The 19,587-nt window shown below is 39.3% G+C and overlaps 2 long non-coding RNA genes across 5 annotated transcripts in view; one reads left to right on the top strand and one right to left on the bottom strand.

The window, feature by feature from the left end:
- The window catches only part of LOC100648349, a 48,458-nt gene extending 40,275 nt beyond the window's left edge, over positions 1-8,183 (top strand). The window contains exon 4 of the long non-coding RNA XR_007226947.1: positions 7,983-8,183. This is a non-coding gene — a long non-coding RNA (uncharacterized LOC100648349). The remainder of the gene's footprint in view (positions 1-7,982) is intronic.
- Positions 8,184-9,350: 1,167 nt separating this feature from the next.
- Positions 9,351-17,645, bottom strand: LOC110120225. 4 transcript variants are annotated; one of them, XR_007227002.1, is made up of 3 exons: positions 11,114-14,480; positions 9,879-10,750; positions 9,351-9,394 (listed from the first exon to the last, which is right to left on the bottom strand). It is a non-coding gene; the product is annotated as an uncharacterized LOC110120225 (long non-coding RNA). The 4 variants fall into 4 exon arrangements; XR_007227001.1 differs by lacking the exon at positions 9,351-9,394 and adding an exon at positions 9,541-9,675; XR_002308872.2 differs by lacking the exon at positions 9,351-9,394 and having other exon boundaries at positions 9,541-9,989; positions 10,099-10,750; positions 11,114-14,476.
- Between the last annotated feature and the right edge of the window lie 1,942 nt (positions 17,646-19,587).

The raw sequence follows: 19,587 nt of genomic DNA, 5'->3' as shown, positions 1-19,587 counted from the left end.
TTTCTGAAAAATCGGTAAACATAACTGTAGTATTGGAAAGGATAGGATTAGGATAATTTAGATTTGTAAAATTCTCCTAATACTATTTATTTAAAATAAATAAATATAACAGATATTAATTGGACAGAGAACGATAAATGTTCAACTTGAACTAAACGCAAAAATCTTTTTGAACGTTTGTTTATTGCGGGTTTCAAGCTCCTCGATCCGTCTCCTTGCTATTTCATGCAAGTGATCCCGCTCTTTCTGGAACATTGCGGCCCATTCATCTTCAACCAGCTGCCTCATCTGCGGATCATCCCGCATTATTATTTGCGTGCCAAACAACAACTGGAACGGAGTAACGCTAGTGCTTCTGCTGGGAGTTGCGTTGAGGTATTTTTGAGTTTTCTCCAGGTGCTTGAACCACTCGCCTGGTGTTGGTGCAGATAATTTCGTTAACAACAGGATAAGTGTCCGATTCACTCTTTCTACCTGACCGTTGGCCTGCGGAATTCCAGTAGTAGTTCGTACATGCTCTGTGCTTTCCTTATTACAATAGTCCTCGAAAACGCCAGCTTTAAACGCCGTCCCACGGTCAGAGATCCTTCGCGGATTCCCAAAGCACACAGACTGTTTTTCCAAGCGACTGATAACTTCTGCAGAACCCGTTGATTTGGTAGGGTACAGCTAGACGAACTTGGTGAAAGCATCGATCACTACGAAGATATGCCGGTAGCTTTTCTTTGTAGCGGGTAACGGTCCAATATGGTCGACGTGATAGGTGTCGAAGGACAACTCTCCCTTGTCGATGGTATTCAGCAACCCTTCCTTCTTCCCTTGCTTTCTCTCCGCAAGGATACAGTCAATGCAACTTTGCACCACCCTTTCCACTTTCTCCCGCATTCCCTGGAACTAGTAGTCTCTTTTTACCAACGCCTCTGTTTTGGTGACGCCGAAATGGCCACGTTCGTGAGCCCGTCGGACCACTTGGGTTTGCATCGACTTCGGCACGACCAATAGCGGTGTGTCTTCTATTTCTTGATAAAAATGTTCGTTTTTTAAGATGTACCCGTCGGCCTCGTGCTGTTTGATGTTGTCTCGGATCTGTCGCAGGTCATGCTCTTGCAACTGCGCTTCTCTCAAACGTACGACTATCCCTCGTTCGTCCTCGTCTATTAGCATGCCCTCGGGTAGGGGATTTCGACTCAACGCATCGACATGCGTCATACTGGTCCCGGGCCTATGCTCCACCTTATAATCGAACTCCTCTAGGAGGATCGCCCACCTCGCGACACGCACGCACAAGTCCTTCTTCCGTATTGTTAATGCGAACGCCCGACAATCTGTAACGATTTTGAATGGGATGCCGAGCAAGTAGACACGGAATTTCTTCAGCGCCTTCACGATGGCCAAGACTTCAAGCTCGTAACTGGTGTACTTCTCTTCAGCTGGTGAAGTCTTTTCGCTCGAGTAATACACGGGGTGAAAAACGTTGTCCTCGCTGTCGCGTTGCAGTAAGATCGCTCCGTATGCCACGCTGCACGCATCCGTATGCACCTTGTTTTGTGGAGATAGTCTTCGCGGCCTTTCGTAAACTGGAATATCGTCATGCAGTATTATATTCATTTTGATTCATACTTCGTTCGTTTTTTGTGACCTATAATTTCGGATTAAGCTCTCTACTGCCTGCTTATGGTGCACGTTTTCGACATGGGATAAATCTACCCCACGCGCTCCCGTCTCTATGTCTACTTTAAAAACTTCCGGAATCCCATCGGAGTTTTCGTCTTTTATTTTACGAATGGAGATGTCTCCCCCCTTCCTGTTCATCTCAACGGTATCCAGGAAGTCTGTGCCTATTATCAACGAACGGTGCATCACAGTGTTCGGAACTACATGCACCGTTATATGATTTAACTCATCATCTATAACAATATCTGTTGAAAATTTCCCGAGCGTAAAATTTTTCTGGAATCCGATACTGTGAAACTCAATAATTTCCCGAATTAATTTGGGCGCTCCAACTTTGGCACGTTGATCCGCCCGCATCAAGGTTAATTCGCTACCGGTATCTATCAACGCGCTCAGTTCGAAATTTCCAATTCTAACACTTTTACAATCCGCTCGCAGCGACTTCTGCGTATTGTAAACCTCTTTAGGGGACTTACCCAGATCGCTGCATCTCGATGCGATATGTCCGTACTCTCTACACTTGAAAGACTTAGGACCTCTCGATCTGTTTAAGATTTCTCTTGTTCTTTCTTTCATTCGTTCGTGTTCCTTCCAAGTGTGTGTGCAATAAAGTTTTTTCTGCTCCGAAAAGTGTGGATTTATTATCCACATAATATAATAATAACTAACGCGATCCTACCTCTAAAATATAAAATAACAACAAATTTTTTTTATAAGTTAATTTTAATTTTCGAGTTAAATATAAATATTTTAGAATTCTCAATGCATATTTATAATGAATCCGGTCGTAACTATTTTGAAATCGACTTAAATAGTTTACGCTATAGCTAACGTTTAATCTTGTTCCAGTACTAATATACAGTAAAGCTCCCATAAGATTTCTATATGTTCTATCGTATCTAATATAGAGTAAAGCTCCCATAAGATTTCTATATGTTCTATCGTCTAAACTTACGTTTTGTTCCATTGGTGCAAAATATAGTTTACTATTGAGCTGATGTTGGTGATAGGTGTAGATGAATCGCTCGATATTGTTTAACAATAACTATTTATTTGCTTATGTTCGTGGTATACATTCGCGCGCCGGAAGCGCAGTACAATTATCGGTTCGCGATTACAAGTTCAAGCTCGGCGCGATACTCTTCGCGGTGGTTCGAGTCGAGACGATTGCACCAGATGTCGAGAAATTCAGATTCGCTATTACGTACGACTGCGGACGAACAATTCAGATAGGCGTCTTCCAACTCGTCTCGCGGCTCACGACAGAATGAATTTGTGTCGCGATGATGCTCCTTAGGAAAACTGTGATTGGGTGTGTCTAAGGATACGGAATCATCGGATTCGTTAAGAAAAGTGTTAGTTCAGAGAGTGAGGGAAATGGACGTTGCTGTTAATTGGCTAAATTGTGAGTTGGTGGTTGGAAAGGGATGGTAACTGCCCTTGAGAGAAAGTTGCTAGCGAGGAGCGTCGTACGTGAGAAAAAGCAGATTTCCCGTAGTGGGTGGTATGTGTAGGGACTATTGAGACAAAGACTATTTGTCCCTTTAGAGAATCTTAGCTGCATGAATCCTAAGATTTATAGCGGGTCCTTAGGCTAGCTGCAGATATTCGGTGAGAATGTATCGACATCTGGCAATCATCTTGTTCGAAGGGTAGAGTCTTTGTGTAGCGAGTCACAGGACAGAAACCGTTGGGAAGTTTGCTGTTGAGTGCCGCTACACTATTTTCTATATTACATTGTCTCGCTAATGACTCTATGTAACTACTTTGGTCTAATCTCTTATGATCGTATTCAATGTTTATTCCTAAGTAAGTCTTTACTTCACCTAAGTCCCTCATCGCAAATTTGTTGGACAATTTGTTTTTAACTTCATCGATTTTTCTTTTGTTTTTTCTACATATTAATAAGTCGTCTACGAATAGAATTAAGTATATAACATCATCACTCTCACATTTCATGTACAGACAATAATCACTCTCACTTCTTTGAAATCCTAATTGTTTCATATACTCGTCGAAACATTTATACAAAGCTCTTGAACTTTCACGCAATCCATATAACGCCTTTGATAATTTACATGCTTTCCCGCTTTTATCGTCGTAACCCATAGGTTGTTTTACAAATACTTCCAACTTTATAGTTCTGTTCAGGAATACTGTTTCTACATCCATTTGCATAATCATCAAACCATATTGACAATAATAAGATAATAATAGTTTCAACGTTTGCATTTTTGCCACTAGAGAGTATAAATCTTCCAGTATTTCCTTTTGTTGGAAGCCTCGAACAATTAGTCGCGCTTTCTTACGATTATCAGATTTGTTCGTATATATTCATTACAAATCTAATATTGTTTTGTCTTTTGGTTTCTCTACTAATTGCCAGGTTTTGTTTTTTATTAAACAATTCATTTCTCGATCCATTGCTTCTTTCCATGCATCGCTGTCATCTCCATTTAAAGCTTCTTCATAGGTTTTAGGACTGTCTGCGCTAACTATATTCACTTAAATGAAATATGAGCTCGTTTGGCCATATCTTCAAGGTTTCTTTCTTTCCCGTCCTGACATTCTCAAATTATTTTCTATGTCCTCAAGTTTCCCTTCTGATTCGTTACTTAAATATCTGTCCATTTTTATTACAACCTCCTCGACTTTTTCGTCATTTATTTCACTTTCATGAATTTTGTTTGAATCAGAATATTCGTCAAAATCTTTTTCCGTTTCATTATCTGATTCATCCTCTCCTTAAAGTCATACTAAATTCTCACCTTCACCTATAAATTCTACGTGTCTTGCAATTATAATTTTATTATTAACTAAGATTCTATATCTAACGTTTTCATAACCTACAAGTATTCCAATATCTGCCTTTTTGTCCCACTTCGAATTTCTTTTAATTTCAGGTATTCTTACGAAAACTCTACTTCCGTACAATCTTAAATTATTTATATTCGGTTTCCTTTTAAGAAATATTTCAAATGGTGTTTTCTTTTCATATGCGTTCGTAATGTTTCTATTTTTTAAGTACGCCGCGGCTCTAACTATTTCCTGTGAATATTTAATATTCAGCTTTGAATCATGTAATAAGCATCTAGCAGAATTCATGATTGTTCTATTGTAGCGCACAGTTGTTCCATTTAACTCGTGAACATAAGGTGAGCATGGTTCTACGAAAATTTCCTTTCCCGTTATTAGATTGTACATGTCTTTGTTCATATATTCTTTTCCGTTATTGCATCTTAGACTCTTTATCTTCTTACCAGTAATATTTTCAACTTTGTTCATATAATCAAGGAAACAACTATAATCAAAAAATCAACTATAATCAAGGAAACAATTATAAACTTCACCTTTTGATTTCAAAGTATAAATCAATGCGCACTTACTGTAGTCGTCTATAAATGTTGAGAAATATTTTGGCCCTTCATACCCGGTATTATTATGAGGTCCATTTATGTACTAATTCTAAAATCTCGCGTGCTCTACTACTACGGTTATTTTGGAAGGATAGATTGTGCATTTTATTTTGGATACATGTTCCACATTTTAATTATACTTGCTCAAATTTTGCTGACATTCCCTCAACTAATTTTTTCTTACACGTTGTATCTAAATAATTAAAGTTTACATGTCCTAGGATCCTGTGAAATTTTTCCTTATTTGCCATTTTTTCGACATTTTTAGCGTGAGATTCTTGCCTTTCAATGTAACTACTTATTTTATATAAACCATGATCTTTGAATGCGACCCTATCAACTTTATGTATTTGTTACAGATCTTTGAAGTATTTCCTGTTGAGACTATCTTATTTTTATTCGTTACTCTCGCGCAGCTAACCAAGTTATTATCCATTTCTTTCACGTAAAATACATTGGACATTATAATTTTAATCCTTCTTTTGTTTACTTCAAAGTAAGTAAAAATTTTTCCGACTTTTGCTCCTTTTAAGGTTTTACCGTCTCCTACTTTTACATATATCGGATTTTTTAAATTTTCGTACTCAATAAAATAAGAGTCATCATTTACAATGTAATCTGAACATTCACTATCCAATATCCAATCTATTTTTTGCATATCGCTGGTATATACTGTAATATTATCCTTACTATCATCGCGCTCTACTCGCGTTAGGAAGGAATCAATTCCTTGGTCGTCGTAGTTCTCGTAGTTTGAATAATTTGCGTCGTGTTGACTTGCCCCGTTGTAGCGTTGTTGCCAATCTCTGCTTCCTCCTCGTTGACCAAATCCACGCTGACCATATCCTCGTCCTCTTTGGCCAGAACCTCGTCCGCCGCGACCCCTATTCTGCTGCGGCTGATACGCACCTCCTTGCCATTGCGCTCCTCCATTGTTTCCGCCTCTGCACGTATTTGTGCAATATCTTACCACGTGGCCGTATTTTCCACAGCCATGGCACTTTATGTCTTTTTTTTTCAACTTTGAATACATTTGACCGTTTCTTATCACTTTCCCTCTGGTTACGCGTTTCCCATATAGTAATTTTCTTTTTTACAAATTCACAAGTTCGATCACTTTCTTTCAATGAGTCGATTAAGTCACCAATATAGCTCAATGATTCTGGTAGTGTTTTCAGCACGTAGTCGAGTTTTTCACGTTCACTTAAGTTTGCACCAGAACTCTTTAATTCATTTCTCGTTTTTTTTTCAAATTTTGTGAAAAATGAATTTGATTCTTCAAAGTCTTTCAGCCTCATCCTGCCGAGTCTACTTCTTATACAAATTTACAATGCTGTTTATTCCTTCATATACATTTCATCAATGTTTTCATTATTTTTAAGTCAGTGTCTTGATCACCAACAAGTTCTAATTGTTCATCCGTTATACTACAATAAATGTAATTCATCGTCATTAGATTCTTTTCATCCCAGTTATCCCATTTATTTGCGTGTCCATTCTCTCGCGTGTAGCTGGTCCATCACATTTTTTACACTTTAAATATAATAATATTCTTTTCTTCCATATTTTGTAATCACGTTCATCGAATATTTGAAGTTTAATTTCATCGTCCATTGGCATCTTGATTGGTTTTTTATTTTCATCCTTTTTTTTCTTCTTTTTCAAAAATAGTTCTCTTTAATGTCCAGATTCCTTTTATTTGTTCTGCCAATAGCCTTTTTACCTCATCAGAACTTATTTTCAATTTTTTTGATTGATTCACACAGATTTAGTTTTGTATACTCTGTATTTCATCACCATGTACAGCCATTACAACATACCGGATAATTAACACGTTAAATATGCGTTACAAATGAAAAGGATACGTTATCCTGATCACGACGTAGAAATATATTGCGACGTATCGGGCGACATCGTACGTCCATATTTACCGGGATCCTTGCGGCGTAGCGTATTTAATTCGCTCCACAGACTTTCCCCTCCTGGGATACGCGCAACGCAAAAATTGGTGACGACGCGTTTCGTTTGGTCGTCTATAAACAAAGGTTGCCGAAACTGGCACGTCAGTGTATACAGTGCCAGCGATGTAAGGTCATCAGGCACGTAGCTTCCCCATTCGGAGCATTCGAAGCGTCCGCGGGTAGATTTGAACACATATATGTAGACATTATCGTGATGCAATATTAGAAAGGATATTGCCTAACGTGTATCGACTGTTTCTCGCATTGGCCCGAAGCAATACCTGTAGCCGATACGGAAGCGTCAACCGTTGCTTCAGCCTTCCTTTCAACGTGAACAGCTCGTCTTGGCATACCAGCGAAAATAACAACTGATCAAGGACGCCAATTCGACTCGCAACTATTTCATGAATTATGCCGGTTGCCCGGTATCAGACATTTACGCACGACGACCTATCATCCCGCGTCTAACAGGATGATAGAACGCTTACATCGTCAGTTCAAAGCGGCAATCAAATGCCACGATACGAGCAACTAGTTCGAAATATTCCCGACAGTACTCTAGAGTATTCGAACAGCCCTTAAGGAGGAGCTGAGTGCAACGGCTGCCGAAATGATCTACGCGCAGGAATACGATTGCCAGGGGAGTTCTTCGTAATGACGGCTCGGCAAGCGACATCCGAATACGCGAGCCGACTTAAAGAGTGGATCGAAGAAATGAAGCCGCAACTGATCAATCGACGTGGTACGAAAAACGCGTTCATTTACCGCGAACTCGCAATGTCACCCAATGTATTCCTAGGTAACGACGCTGTCTGTAGTCCCCTTCAACCACCTCACGACGGGCCATACAAGGTGTTACGACGTGGAGAAAAGAATTTCACTTTTTTTTAACGATGCTATCTAAATCATTGACGTCGTTGAAACTTTGCAGAGTCCTCTGCACTCTTGTTGGAGTCTACCTATAAGCTTCCCAAGCGCGTAAAATCTTGTGATGATTGTAAGTATCGTAATAAATGTTAACTTATTATAACTGTGTCCTTGTTCTTGTACCTATCTAATACTATCTAACATAATACTATATAACATAATACTATATAACGTAATACATTATAACGTAATTCTAAATAACGTGATACTATATAACGTAATATTACGTTGGCAACTAAGTGACTGCAGATTTTATCATTACCACCTGATGTATATAGTATATATTATATAGTATTATATATATAGTGTATTAAATTTATTCGAAAGTATTAGAATAGTTTATTGGACGGAGTGATCGATCCGAACTGTACGTAGTTCATGACGGTGACACGACCGCCTGACGAGCGCATGTTCCACTCTTGCAGAGTTTTTCGTTGGTCGGAACTGTGTAAGATATTTTGTGTAATTGGAAATACGCAAATACTTAACGCAAAGGTACGTCGATCGCACATTGTGGTAAATACAGCGCGAACGGTAATTCTAATTATCTCATATCTAGTTATAGGTTATCGGTTTGGTTTCCTTTGTATAAATTGCCTTGCGAGCATGGATGGACGATGCATCTGAAGAAATGGACTGTGACGAATAACAACGAGCGGCAAGAGGATTAACAAGAGGAAGAAGAAAAAGAGCGTTTAATCGTTGATAACGAGAAAATGTATTATCTGGTTGGTTGCGTGCGAGCGGGGGAGAAAAAGTGTGAAACGAGGGAAGGGCACAGAGAAGTATCTTGTAAATGTATAAATGAGAGGTGTAAATAAAATAATTTGGAAATGTGAAACGTTTTGCGTAAAACAAGTAATAATAAGAGCGTAAAAATATGTGGTGAAAAGACGAGGTGTGTGATAAAGATGCGTAAATAAAATAAACGCGTTGCTAACTTGGGCGTGTGAAAGGGAGGAGCAGGAAAGGTAATAGTAATGTTGATTCAGCATGGGAATTTGTCAAAACATTGGTTAGCTTTGTTAGACAATTGTAAAATATGTAAAAAGATTGCAGACGTTAGATGCGTGAAAGTTGAAAGAAGTAAGAAAAGAAGGAAAAGAGAGTATAAAATGATCATAGATAATACATAAGGCAATATAATTTTCTGGATGGCAAAAGAATGGATTTGTTTGTGTTAAGGTTATTAGATGTATAAAAAGAGAAAACGCGTGGATAAAGTGTAAGGTAGAAAATATATATTTAATAGAGAAGTGTAATAATAAGTAGGAATACAATTTGAGCTGGTCCAGATCCGCAGATTACCTTATAACTGAAAACCCCGAAGCCAACGTCGCCTGTCTATTGTTTATGGTCTGCCTTCGTGCCAGTCTTTTGTCTATATGCTGTCGATGGCTTCAGCGCTTGAGAAAACTAAAAAGACCAGATGTAGAGTTTTCATAGAAGTGGTGACCACTTCGACACCCTCCCTAAAAACAATATATCTCTATAAACAATTACCTCTTAACATCTTTTTTATTTTTCAAACCGAACTTTTGTCTTAAATATTCAAATGGCAACGCCTTTGTACATATATCTGCCAGTTGCTCTTCGTTTGTTACATATGTTTCATCAATTTCGCCTCTATTGTATAAATCTCGCAAGAAATAATATCTTACGTCAATATGCTTACGTCTTTGATGGAATTCTGGAATCTTAATTAATTTTACGGCATTAGTATTGTCTATACATAGCATATACTTAAAGATCTCTATTTTAAGTTCAAAAAATATTTTATTTAGCCACATAATTTCTTTCGCTCCTGAGGCTGCACTGACATACTCAGCTTCTGTTGTAGATAGAGATATACATTGTTTTCGGTCACATTGCCATGTAATGGCCGCATTCGCATACTTACATACAATGCCTGATGTCGACTTTCTTGTTTCTTTGTCGCCTGCATAGTCAGAATCGCTAAAGGTTTCCAGATCGCCTGCTTTTGTATATAAGAATCCCATGTCTGCGGTCCCTTTTATGTAGCGCAAAATTCGTTTGACTAATTTCCACTGATACTCGTTTGGATTCTCTAAATGTCTCGACGCTATATTTATTGCAAAACTAATGTCTGGCTTACTTACGATTTGTAAAAACATTAAGTTTCCTACGGCTTCTCTGTATGGTGCGTTACAATCATTGTTGCCTATGTTATTTTCGCTCCAATTAGTCTCGATACTGTTTGCTCCATTCATATTAAATTTCTCTAATATGCTTTCGATATACCTGCTCTGATGAATGAATATTTAACCATCTTTTAATCTATTAATTTCAAGTCCAAGAAAACTCTTTACTTCTTTCGAACTCGTAATTTTGAATTCTTTATTTAAATTATTGACAAATTTGTCGATTAAAGATTCGTCTGAAGCTGCTACCAGTCTACGTATATGGCCATCAACATTAATTTGTCATCTTCTGTATAAATATAAAAACAAGGATCTGCGTTACTCTGATAAAATTTTTAATTTGAAATAAATTTTGTGAAACGTTCCGTCCAACATCTTGGTGACTGCTTTAAGGGGGGCTAAGGTTAATTCGTACAAAAAAAGGCATATTTTTGTGAATTTTTTGTGACGACATAGTTAAAATCACTTTATTAAAACCAATAGTACATTAAAGTATGACATTCGAAGAATATTGTATAAAATTTTCACGGAGAAATATTAAAAAATACGGCAATGGTGTCTAGGAAAAAAGTAGAATTGTTGTGCCCCTCATAATTTGGTGCTGGATCATCTGAAATAAAAAAAACTCAAAGTTCATTCGTTAGGTAACAGTTTTCTCCAGGTAACGCTAGGAGGGTTTTTCGAAATTTTAATTTTTTACTTTTTTGGAACACTTTGAAGGGAAAAACACGATTTTTTGCGAAAAATTCGGCTAATTCGGTATTTGTAAAATAAAAATAATCAACAAATTTGAAAAAACTCTCCAGCGTTACCTCGTAAATTATGTTCAAAATTGCAAAAGTATCGGTGCAGTAGTTTTGAAGTTATGAGGGGCACCGACTTTGAAAACGTGAATTGTGGGAAAAACGCTTTAAAGTTTTGAACACTAAAAAATCTGGTATAAAACGTTCATAAGTGAATTTTATCGGCTTACCTCACACTGAATCATCAATGCCAGGTCCATAAAGGATGTTGCTATCATCCATGATGTCTAAAGCATTTTTTTGCTCCTGCCTACGACGAATCCTATCTTCTTTAGTTTGTTCTTCAGCTTACTGATCTGCTCGTCTTATACGTATGGAGTCAGTTGATAGCGCCCAGTCACGAGCACTTGATCCACTACTAATTGCCATGCCGGCACAGCCTTCCTTGCCAGGCACGGTTTCAATGCTGCATGGGGCACCGTATCGAATGCCTTCGAGATATCCACAATAGTGAATAGCCCGCCATTATTCCTTTTGCAATAGCTTAAGGCAAAATTTAGTAGTTCGATATTGATTTTACATCGACATTCGGATGTAAAACCCTTCTGCCTCATATATTCAATACAATATCCCTCCTGATCCTCCCGTCGATAATGGAGGAGAAGATTCGGCTGAGAATGGGGCCTATAGTTATAGGCCGCCAATTTTCCACTTGGCTACCCGGTTTGTTGAGCTTAGGTATCAATGTGGTTCTATTCTCCTTCCATGCAGAAGGAAAATAAGAACAGTAGCTCAATATATTGAATAATTTGGCTAAAATAATAGGCAGGGCAGGAATCATGAGGTGATCTTTTTGCAGTCCATCTGGCCCTGCCGCAGCCTTCTTTCTTATTTTGCCGATCCTCTCCGCCACATCCTCAGCAGTTATCGGCTGGAAAATCTCAGTTAGGGACAGCTTGGAGGCTCTTGCTACTGGAATCGGGCCTGGCTGGTTCGAGGTATGCCCGATCGTTATTGATGACAGCATCAGCCAGTCTCCTGGGACACTCACGGAACAATGCCTGGCAACGTGCGTAGGAATATCGCTTCCGTGAGTTCCTATTGTTCTTTTTATTATTATTATTTTTGGTCTGCTTTTTTACAGTCTTAGAATCCACTTGGTTTTTATTGTGGTTAACAATTGATTCGTATAGAGTTGTGCTTATAAAGCTATTAATTCTTTCTTTTATAGCTTCGTCACGTCTTTGTAGACTTCCAGATAATCAACAACCGATCGTAAACCACCCTTAAAACAGGGGGTACCTCGGTTGACTTATCTATTTCATTTTCAAGCAGGAGCCTCCATTTTCGGGTAGGCTCCTCATCATTAACAATCTCGTGGCGGACTTCAGGCATTCTTTCAATATGCACATTGCCTGAACCAACGAGATCGCACCCTCCCTCTGTTGCCAATGAGGTAGCCTCTTGGGAGCTCTCCTCACCAACTAGATTTAGCTTCTTTCTTTAGTATTTTATTTGATCTATTGTTATTGTGGTGAGGTATTTACTTATTTCTTTATTAGAGTATTTATGCCCTTTATATAACTCCCAGAGCCCCTTCAAGAGCGCTACCTCTTCTACTTTCCAATACTTACTTTTTTCTTGTTAAGGGGGGTCCGCTCCCCTTCTTTTTATATTTCTAACGGCAGGGTGCGCATGCCGTTCGTAGGTGGATAGCCCTCTTTACGAAGTTCAAAGGGCAGGCTTCACATTGAAACTCTCCTGCCATAGCCTGACTAGGGCCACTACACTTGGGTGTGTGGCACCTAGCCCCATGAAGCTTAGGGAAGCTTTTTTGACAATTTGAGCATTTCCCACTGTATAGGGTCTTCCGGGTGATGTTGAGTAAGGTGCCCATCCAGGTCCGACAAAGTTATAAAGAAAAGGTCCACTTCCCTTTTCTCGCATACTGGACTGGCAACCTGATTGCCCACGAGCGGCACCATTACTTCTCAGTTCATAGCCGGGAACAAAGCCTGGTCATCATCAGTGGTCCGCTCCAAAGCGGATAAATCTGCCACAGCGCCTCTGGGACCGAGAAGCGTTGCGTCCGAGGCTTTTACTTCATCATTATCGAATTTTGATACAATTTTTGATTATCAATTCGACGGTCCAATTCTTTATCCAAATCATGTCAACTAGCTCTACCAGTCGTCATCAACACGAAGGAACGAGTTCCTTTGTTAAATTTAGACTCCATTTCTTCACGGCTCCAAGCAGCCGTTTCGAAAGACTGTTAAGTAGTTAGTCCTTCGCTCCTTCGTCGCCGCATTCCGTTTAGCCACGCGCGGCCGCATCCGGGGGAGTACGCCCCACGCTGATGCGGCGCGCGTGTTACCGGCGGTACCACAGGGAGGTAGGAGTGCGACTTGGGCAGACAAGACCAAAATCTTGCCTACCCCCGAGCAACTACAACAATCCCGGGTTCACAGCACAACCGTTTAATAGCGGTATGCTGCGCCCTTAAGAGAGTCATAGTTACTTCCGCCGTTTACCCGCGCTTTTTTGAATTTCTTCACGTTGACATTCAGAACACTGGGCAGAAATCACATTGCGTCAACACCCTTGGGGGCCATCGTAACGTAGCTTGATACAGTGAGTTCGTCGGCATCTTCAGTATTTTTCTCTTCGGCTGTTGCTGCTTTTTCTTTTTTTATAGCAGATAAAAAAATCGATTCGCTACTTCTTTCACAATCGTGCAAATTTTTTTCATGTAATCATTGTACGTCGGTGTTGATAAAAACCCTTCTAGACAAATCCATCAAACCGCAGAACTTTTCACAGCCAACTAATCCGAGGCCTAATATCCTCATCACAAAAACAAACCGACAATTAATTTCAAAAATACCAGAGTTTATTCTTGCACTAGACGGAACATTTGTAATCTGTTTACAGCATTCGCCTGACACTTTGATGTTAAATCCAAGGCCGTTTTTAATGTCGAAAGAAAATTTACTTTTCCATCACATTTCACACACTTCACTAGCGTAGCAATTGTTGAAAAGACTAATAAAAAATCAATTATCATATAATGTTTTTCAAGATCCTCCGTAACTTGATCTTCAACGGTCACTTTTATTTTTTTAGCTGACGCGCTACTTGTTGATATGCCTTCGTTTTTACGTTTTTGCGGAGGTACAATTTTTCTAGGACGATATAATCTCGAATCAGCTGATTGTCTATCAGATCTTGTAATCTTTTTACGCATTTTAGTAATAATTCAACACAAATCTTAATGAAAGCGGAGCCAAAATGATGCGAAAATAGGAACGCACGCATACGTCTGCTCGATAGAATATTTACTGCTACACTAAATTTTACACTCTGCACTGACAAAATATACAGTACAGGTATAAGGAGGTTTGTACTTAAGCCGAAATTTCTATAAATAGATCTGGGGGGTAAGGTTAGCGAAACATCTGCCAGGTAACAATAGCTCTCTCGGGTCGGGTAGGTATTAAAATTCTACATGTATAAAAATACTCGTAACTTCGTCAATTTTGCTCCAATCGACTTGAAATTTTGACACAATATTCTTAAGATACTATGCATTAAATTAAAAAATAAAAAAGATGCAAAAAAAATTTAATACCTTACCCTCCCCCCCCCCCTTAAGCCGTATAGGCTTTTTAGCAATTTACAAACACGATTCGTATCATCATCATAACCTTTAGGTGGTTTCATACAAATATCTTCTTTCAGACTTCCATATAAAAATGCTGTTTTAATGTCTAACTGACCAAGGTGTAAATTATTTTTGGCAGCAATACTAAGCATTAACCTAATTGTGTCACACCGAGCAACGGAACTATAGGTTTCCTTATAATCTATGCCTTCTTTCTGTAAACACCCTTTATTACAAGTCGCGCTTTGTATCGTTCCGAATTGTGCGGATTTAGCTTGACCGTTAAAACCCACCTATCACTAAGTATCTTCTGATCTTTTGGTTTTTCTACAAGAATCCACGTCTTATCTTTATAGTGCGATTTTATTTCATCATTCATAGCCGTTTGCCATAACATTCTTTTCGGATCTTATCGCTTCGTTAAAATCTATCGGTAATTTTTCCGTTATGTACGTTACTGGGCTATCATAAAAATCGGTTCGTTTGATCTTACCTCTGTCTCTCAATTGTCTCACATTCTCGTTAGTTACATGAAGTTGTTTTTCATGTTCACACTCTGCACTTTCATACATACATGTTCTATCGCTCTGCGGACACAACTTCGCGTTCGACAATTTTCGGTAAACTTAAATGAACAAATTTCGCAGTTTCTAGTTCGGGCTTAAATATTACGTCACAGCACAATATTACATTTCTTACGGTCGGCACGTACACTCGATACCCTCGTCCGTCATTTAGATAGCCTACAAAATATCATTTGTTAGTCTTTTTGCCAAGTTTTCTTCTCTTTTCCGCAAGTATATGTGCAAAGCACTCAGTATTTAAAACCCTAAACTTCTTTAAATCTGGCGGTTTCCCGTACCACAGTTCATACGGTGTTTTATTGTCCTGTCTTGTCAGCCCAGTCTTGTTTATGACATGCACTGCTGTGTTCATGGCTTCGGCTCACAAAAACAGTTTCTTTTCTCAGAACTTTTCTTACAGCCGAGATATATACGAATGCCACTGTAAACTATACGCCTACCATTTTATTTGTGTCCTAATGAAAGAGAGCGAAACCGAAGTTAATGGATAGTTAAACTTCTGGCATCTTCGCAGTTTACCACGACAGTGGCTGAGTATAAAAAAAAATATTTTTATTCTTTGGTTTAGGGAATTAATAAAATTCTCAAGTCACATGCTTGAGGAACCAGTGCTTTCGTTGCATGATGTGTATTGCGCTCATCATTTGAAACATCCTGATGTAAATTTCACGGCTCCAATAAATACTTTAAACGCTGTGTAACAACTTACGGAGTTATGGAATTATATATAGCAACATTTTTTTGTAGCAGTTATCATTGAAACTGTCATTCAAGGGTCCGAAGAAACTGGAATATTTCCCTTTAATATGTTTCCCGATTACTTGTATCCTCCTTCAAAAACTACAAATAGAGACCACCAAATATCAACAGCCAGATACAAGAGGATCCAATAGGCGATCAACATTATGCAGCAAGTCCTTTTATCAAAAGACGCAGAAATGCTACTATCCACATCTAAGAGCGTAGGAACGCTATCACTGACGTCTAAGGATGCAAATCCTTCTGCATTTATATTTTCCCCCAAAATAATCAAATCTATCTGCCAAGCAAAGGAAAGGGTAAAGAGAAAAGCGAAGGAAAGAAGGAACACTGTAACAATCAGCTGGAAAAAAGCCCGAACGAAAAAAATCTTTCAAAACCAGGAGCGCACTTAGCAAAGATGAAGAAAATGTAGCAGTGGAAAAATAAAAAATACAAAATTCTTCGCTCGAGCTCGTATATTTTGTGATGAACTCTTTACATCACCAAAATCTAAGAAAAAAATGGATTCAACGTGTTATATGGCATAGATGGGTACATGAAATTTGCATAAATGTTAAGGACTGATGGTTTGGACTAACACTGCTCATTAGATTAATTATATGAGCGCAACTTATTCCGATTATGTCCATAAAGCGTGAGTTATCTGTAGCGTTTAGCTTCCCTTCATAGACTTAGCTTATTATAGTTCGTATCGTTATCGTCTGACTTGGGGCCCACATATTCATACACACCATCAACAGGATGTTTGGATCTCTCGTAAAGCGTTTTTTAACTGTCTTTTCAACCGATGCACTGATAAGGCGTCTTTCTCAAACACTAACTGCTGAAGTCATTGGGACATGGATTGCATTGGATGATCGACAGGACGACGAGTTTTTGAAATTATATGGTCCTCCCGCGGCCTACTCTAAGAGAGTGTAACGTCACTCAAAAGCCGACCTCCGGGTATATCTATAACACTTAGTAATGCGGTGACGATGAGAATAGACAATAACCGGACTTCCATCCATAAGATATGCGAATCATAACGAAGAGATGAAAACCCCAGTCCTTTAGTCAGTAAGTCAGTCTGTGCCCTACAAGTGAATTATAACATTGTCGCATTAACAAAGCATTCGCCTTTTTTATAACACCTCGTCATTTATTACGTGACAAGCCCATGGCCGTGTCGCGTAATAATTCAACGAATTATTGAAAAAACGTCGTTCTGAAAACAGAAGATCGAACTCTTTATTTTTACACACTTGTACGATGGTTCGCAACGATAGACTTTAGGTTTAGGGTAATTCAGAATATTGCAAACTCGCTCGGGTGATTTCGGGAGGAGTATTTATATGCCTTTATTTGTTGGAGTGGGAGAAAGACTTTGGTCGTATAGATGTATCATATGGTTGGATGTTACTCTGGACTTTGATTGTACGGATGTATCATATTTAGAATGACTGGACGTTACCCTGGCGGTGACTCATGATAAGGCGGTTGGGATTACCTATCTTATCACATAGTGAGGCAAATTTACCCTGTGACATTCCCCTCTTAGATTGAACTTGGTCCCTCAAGTTTTCTTCGGAAGTCTTTTGTGGAATCGGACTTGGCGTGGCTTGAAAATCACAGCTGTTTCTTCTTCTTCTTCGAGGTGGTATGTGTTGGTCGAGATATAGATGTCGGAGATGAAAGAACACCGGAACCTTCCCTTTGGAACTTTGGGAAGATCCCTTAGTACTGTAATCCAGATTTCACCATATCCGTACTAAGAAACTGTTGTCATTCGATCCGACTGTACTTATTCGAGATTTATGATAGTGAGCTCGGGCTTGAGGCGACAACCAGTCGCCGAACGTAATCGCGGTCAAGGGATGAACGTTTTGTCTAACAAAGGCATGAAGTAATTCTATAGCTCTCCTTAAAAGAGATACTTGGGACGGGGCACGACGGTAAACGTTTCAATGGTTTCTGCCCCGTGGCTCGCCACACGCAGACTTTGTCCTTTGGATAAGATGATTGCCAGATGTCAACGCATCTTCACAGTATATGTTTAGCTGGCCGAGGACCCGTTACGAATATCAAGTTGCAGATATACAAAGTCCTTCAAATAGACAAATAATCGTGACAAATAGACAAATAGACAATAATCGTGTCCCAACTACGGGAAGATAAGAGAAATCTATCCTTCCACGAACGACGCTTCCCGCTAGCAACTTTTCCCAAGGACAGCTAACATCCTTCTCTAACCACCAACATTTCTCTAACCAATTAACAGTAACGTCAATTTCCCTCACCCTTCGAACGAAGACTTTCCTCTGCGAATCCGATGATCTCGTGCCCTTAGGCACACCCATCATAGTTTTCTTCGACAGCGTCACCGTGATGGAGAGACACTCCCTTGTACGATCTCATCAACGATTGAACTGTCATCCTTATACGTAGTGATTGCTCCTTGCATTAACATTGAGCACAACTTAGACGCTACAGAAGAGTAGAGTTCGTCATCCCGTTGACCGCGGATTCGTTATTGAGCCTAGGATCATTGTCTTTAGCTTCTCGAGTATCTAATTATTGCGATTACTTGTCAAATTCTATCATAGTCATATTTGCACTAGTAAATATCTTCTCTATTGCATAATGATCACGTCTAATGCCAATAGGGATTCGTTTCACGCCCTTAACTCTAACTCTAATCTTAACGCAAACCCGACATAGATATTGGGTGTGGCGTTGTGGGTGTTGATTACGGTTTCATTTCGGCAGCAAAATAAATTGATACATAGCCTGTTCGGTATACATTTTTTGATGCATTGGAATGCTCCTATCTTGTTTAGTCCGTACATACCTAGCACGCCTAATGCTATGTACCCTGATATCTGGAGCGTAGTTAGTCCCCAATATTGTATCCTTTGATTCTATGTTCGAAGTTAGGGGTTTCTATTTCGTCGTCTATTTTATCAATCGTAGTTTTATAGCCTTGTAAATTATTTACTATCTTTGGTGCTCGCTCGAGTTTGTTTAACAGATGAGTGAAGCTATCGTTTGTCTTGAGAGCTAGGGTTTTAGTTCGGATTTCGTATTGGACTTCGTCTCTTGTTTCGCCTATACGCAAGGGTTCATCTTTGTACAATATATTGCAGGAAGTGTTGGCTTTTATGATGGAGGGTTTGTCAAGTTTTTGTTGTTAGGTACTGATTTCTTGGATCAGATAGAGTTGCAGGTCAAGCGAGGCGAGGTGACCTTTCTACGACTTGACGAGCAGATGGACGATTTCAATGACGCGCCGGATATATCGAGGGTCAATATAGAACAGTCTGACGACTTAGGTTCATCGCATGTACAGGAACCGCATTATCACGAAGCGATTCGCGATATCGTTAGGGGGTATAAGCAGAAGAAGAAGCGGGACGTTGGGATAACCGCAAAAATCGATTTGAAAAGCGACAAACCCGTAGTACCAACGTAGTACGAAGACCGCGAAGACTGGCGCCGTCTGAGAAAAGAGAATTAGACGACTTGATGAAGTTGCGTACAAACGATGGCGATTTTAAGTGTCAGGTGTGTCATAGGCAAAAATATGCAGTATGCGAATACCCCGAGTAGAAATCCACTGCCGGGTGCTATGTATGTGACTGAGTGTGAGGACGGGCTGATTGCACGGTTGAGAAGCGCACAGAACAAGGGCATTGAAGTCCGTGAGATTTTAGAT

Source organism: Bombus terrestris, chromosome 17, assembly GCF_910591885.1.
Source record: "Bombus terrestris chromosome 17, iyBomTerr1.2, whole genome shotgun sequence".
Taxonomy (NCBI): Eukaryota; Metazoa; Arthropoda; class Insecta; order Hymenoptera; family Apidae; genus Bombus; species Bombus terrestris.
Note: the sequence above shows the minus strand (reverse complement) of the source record. Positions and strands in the feature narration are given on the sequence as shown.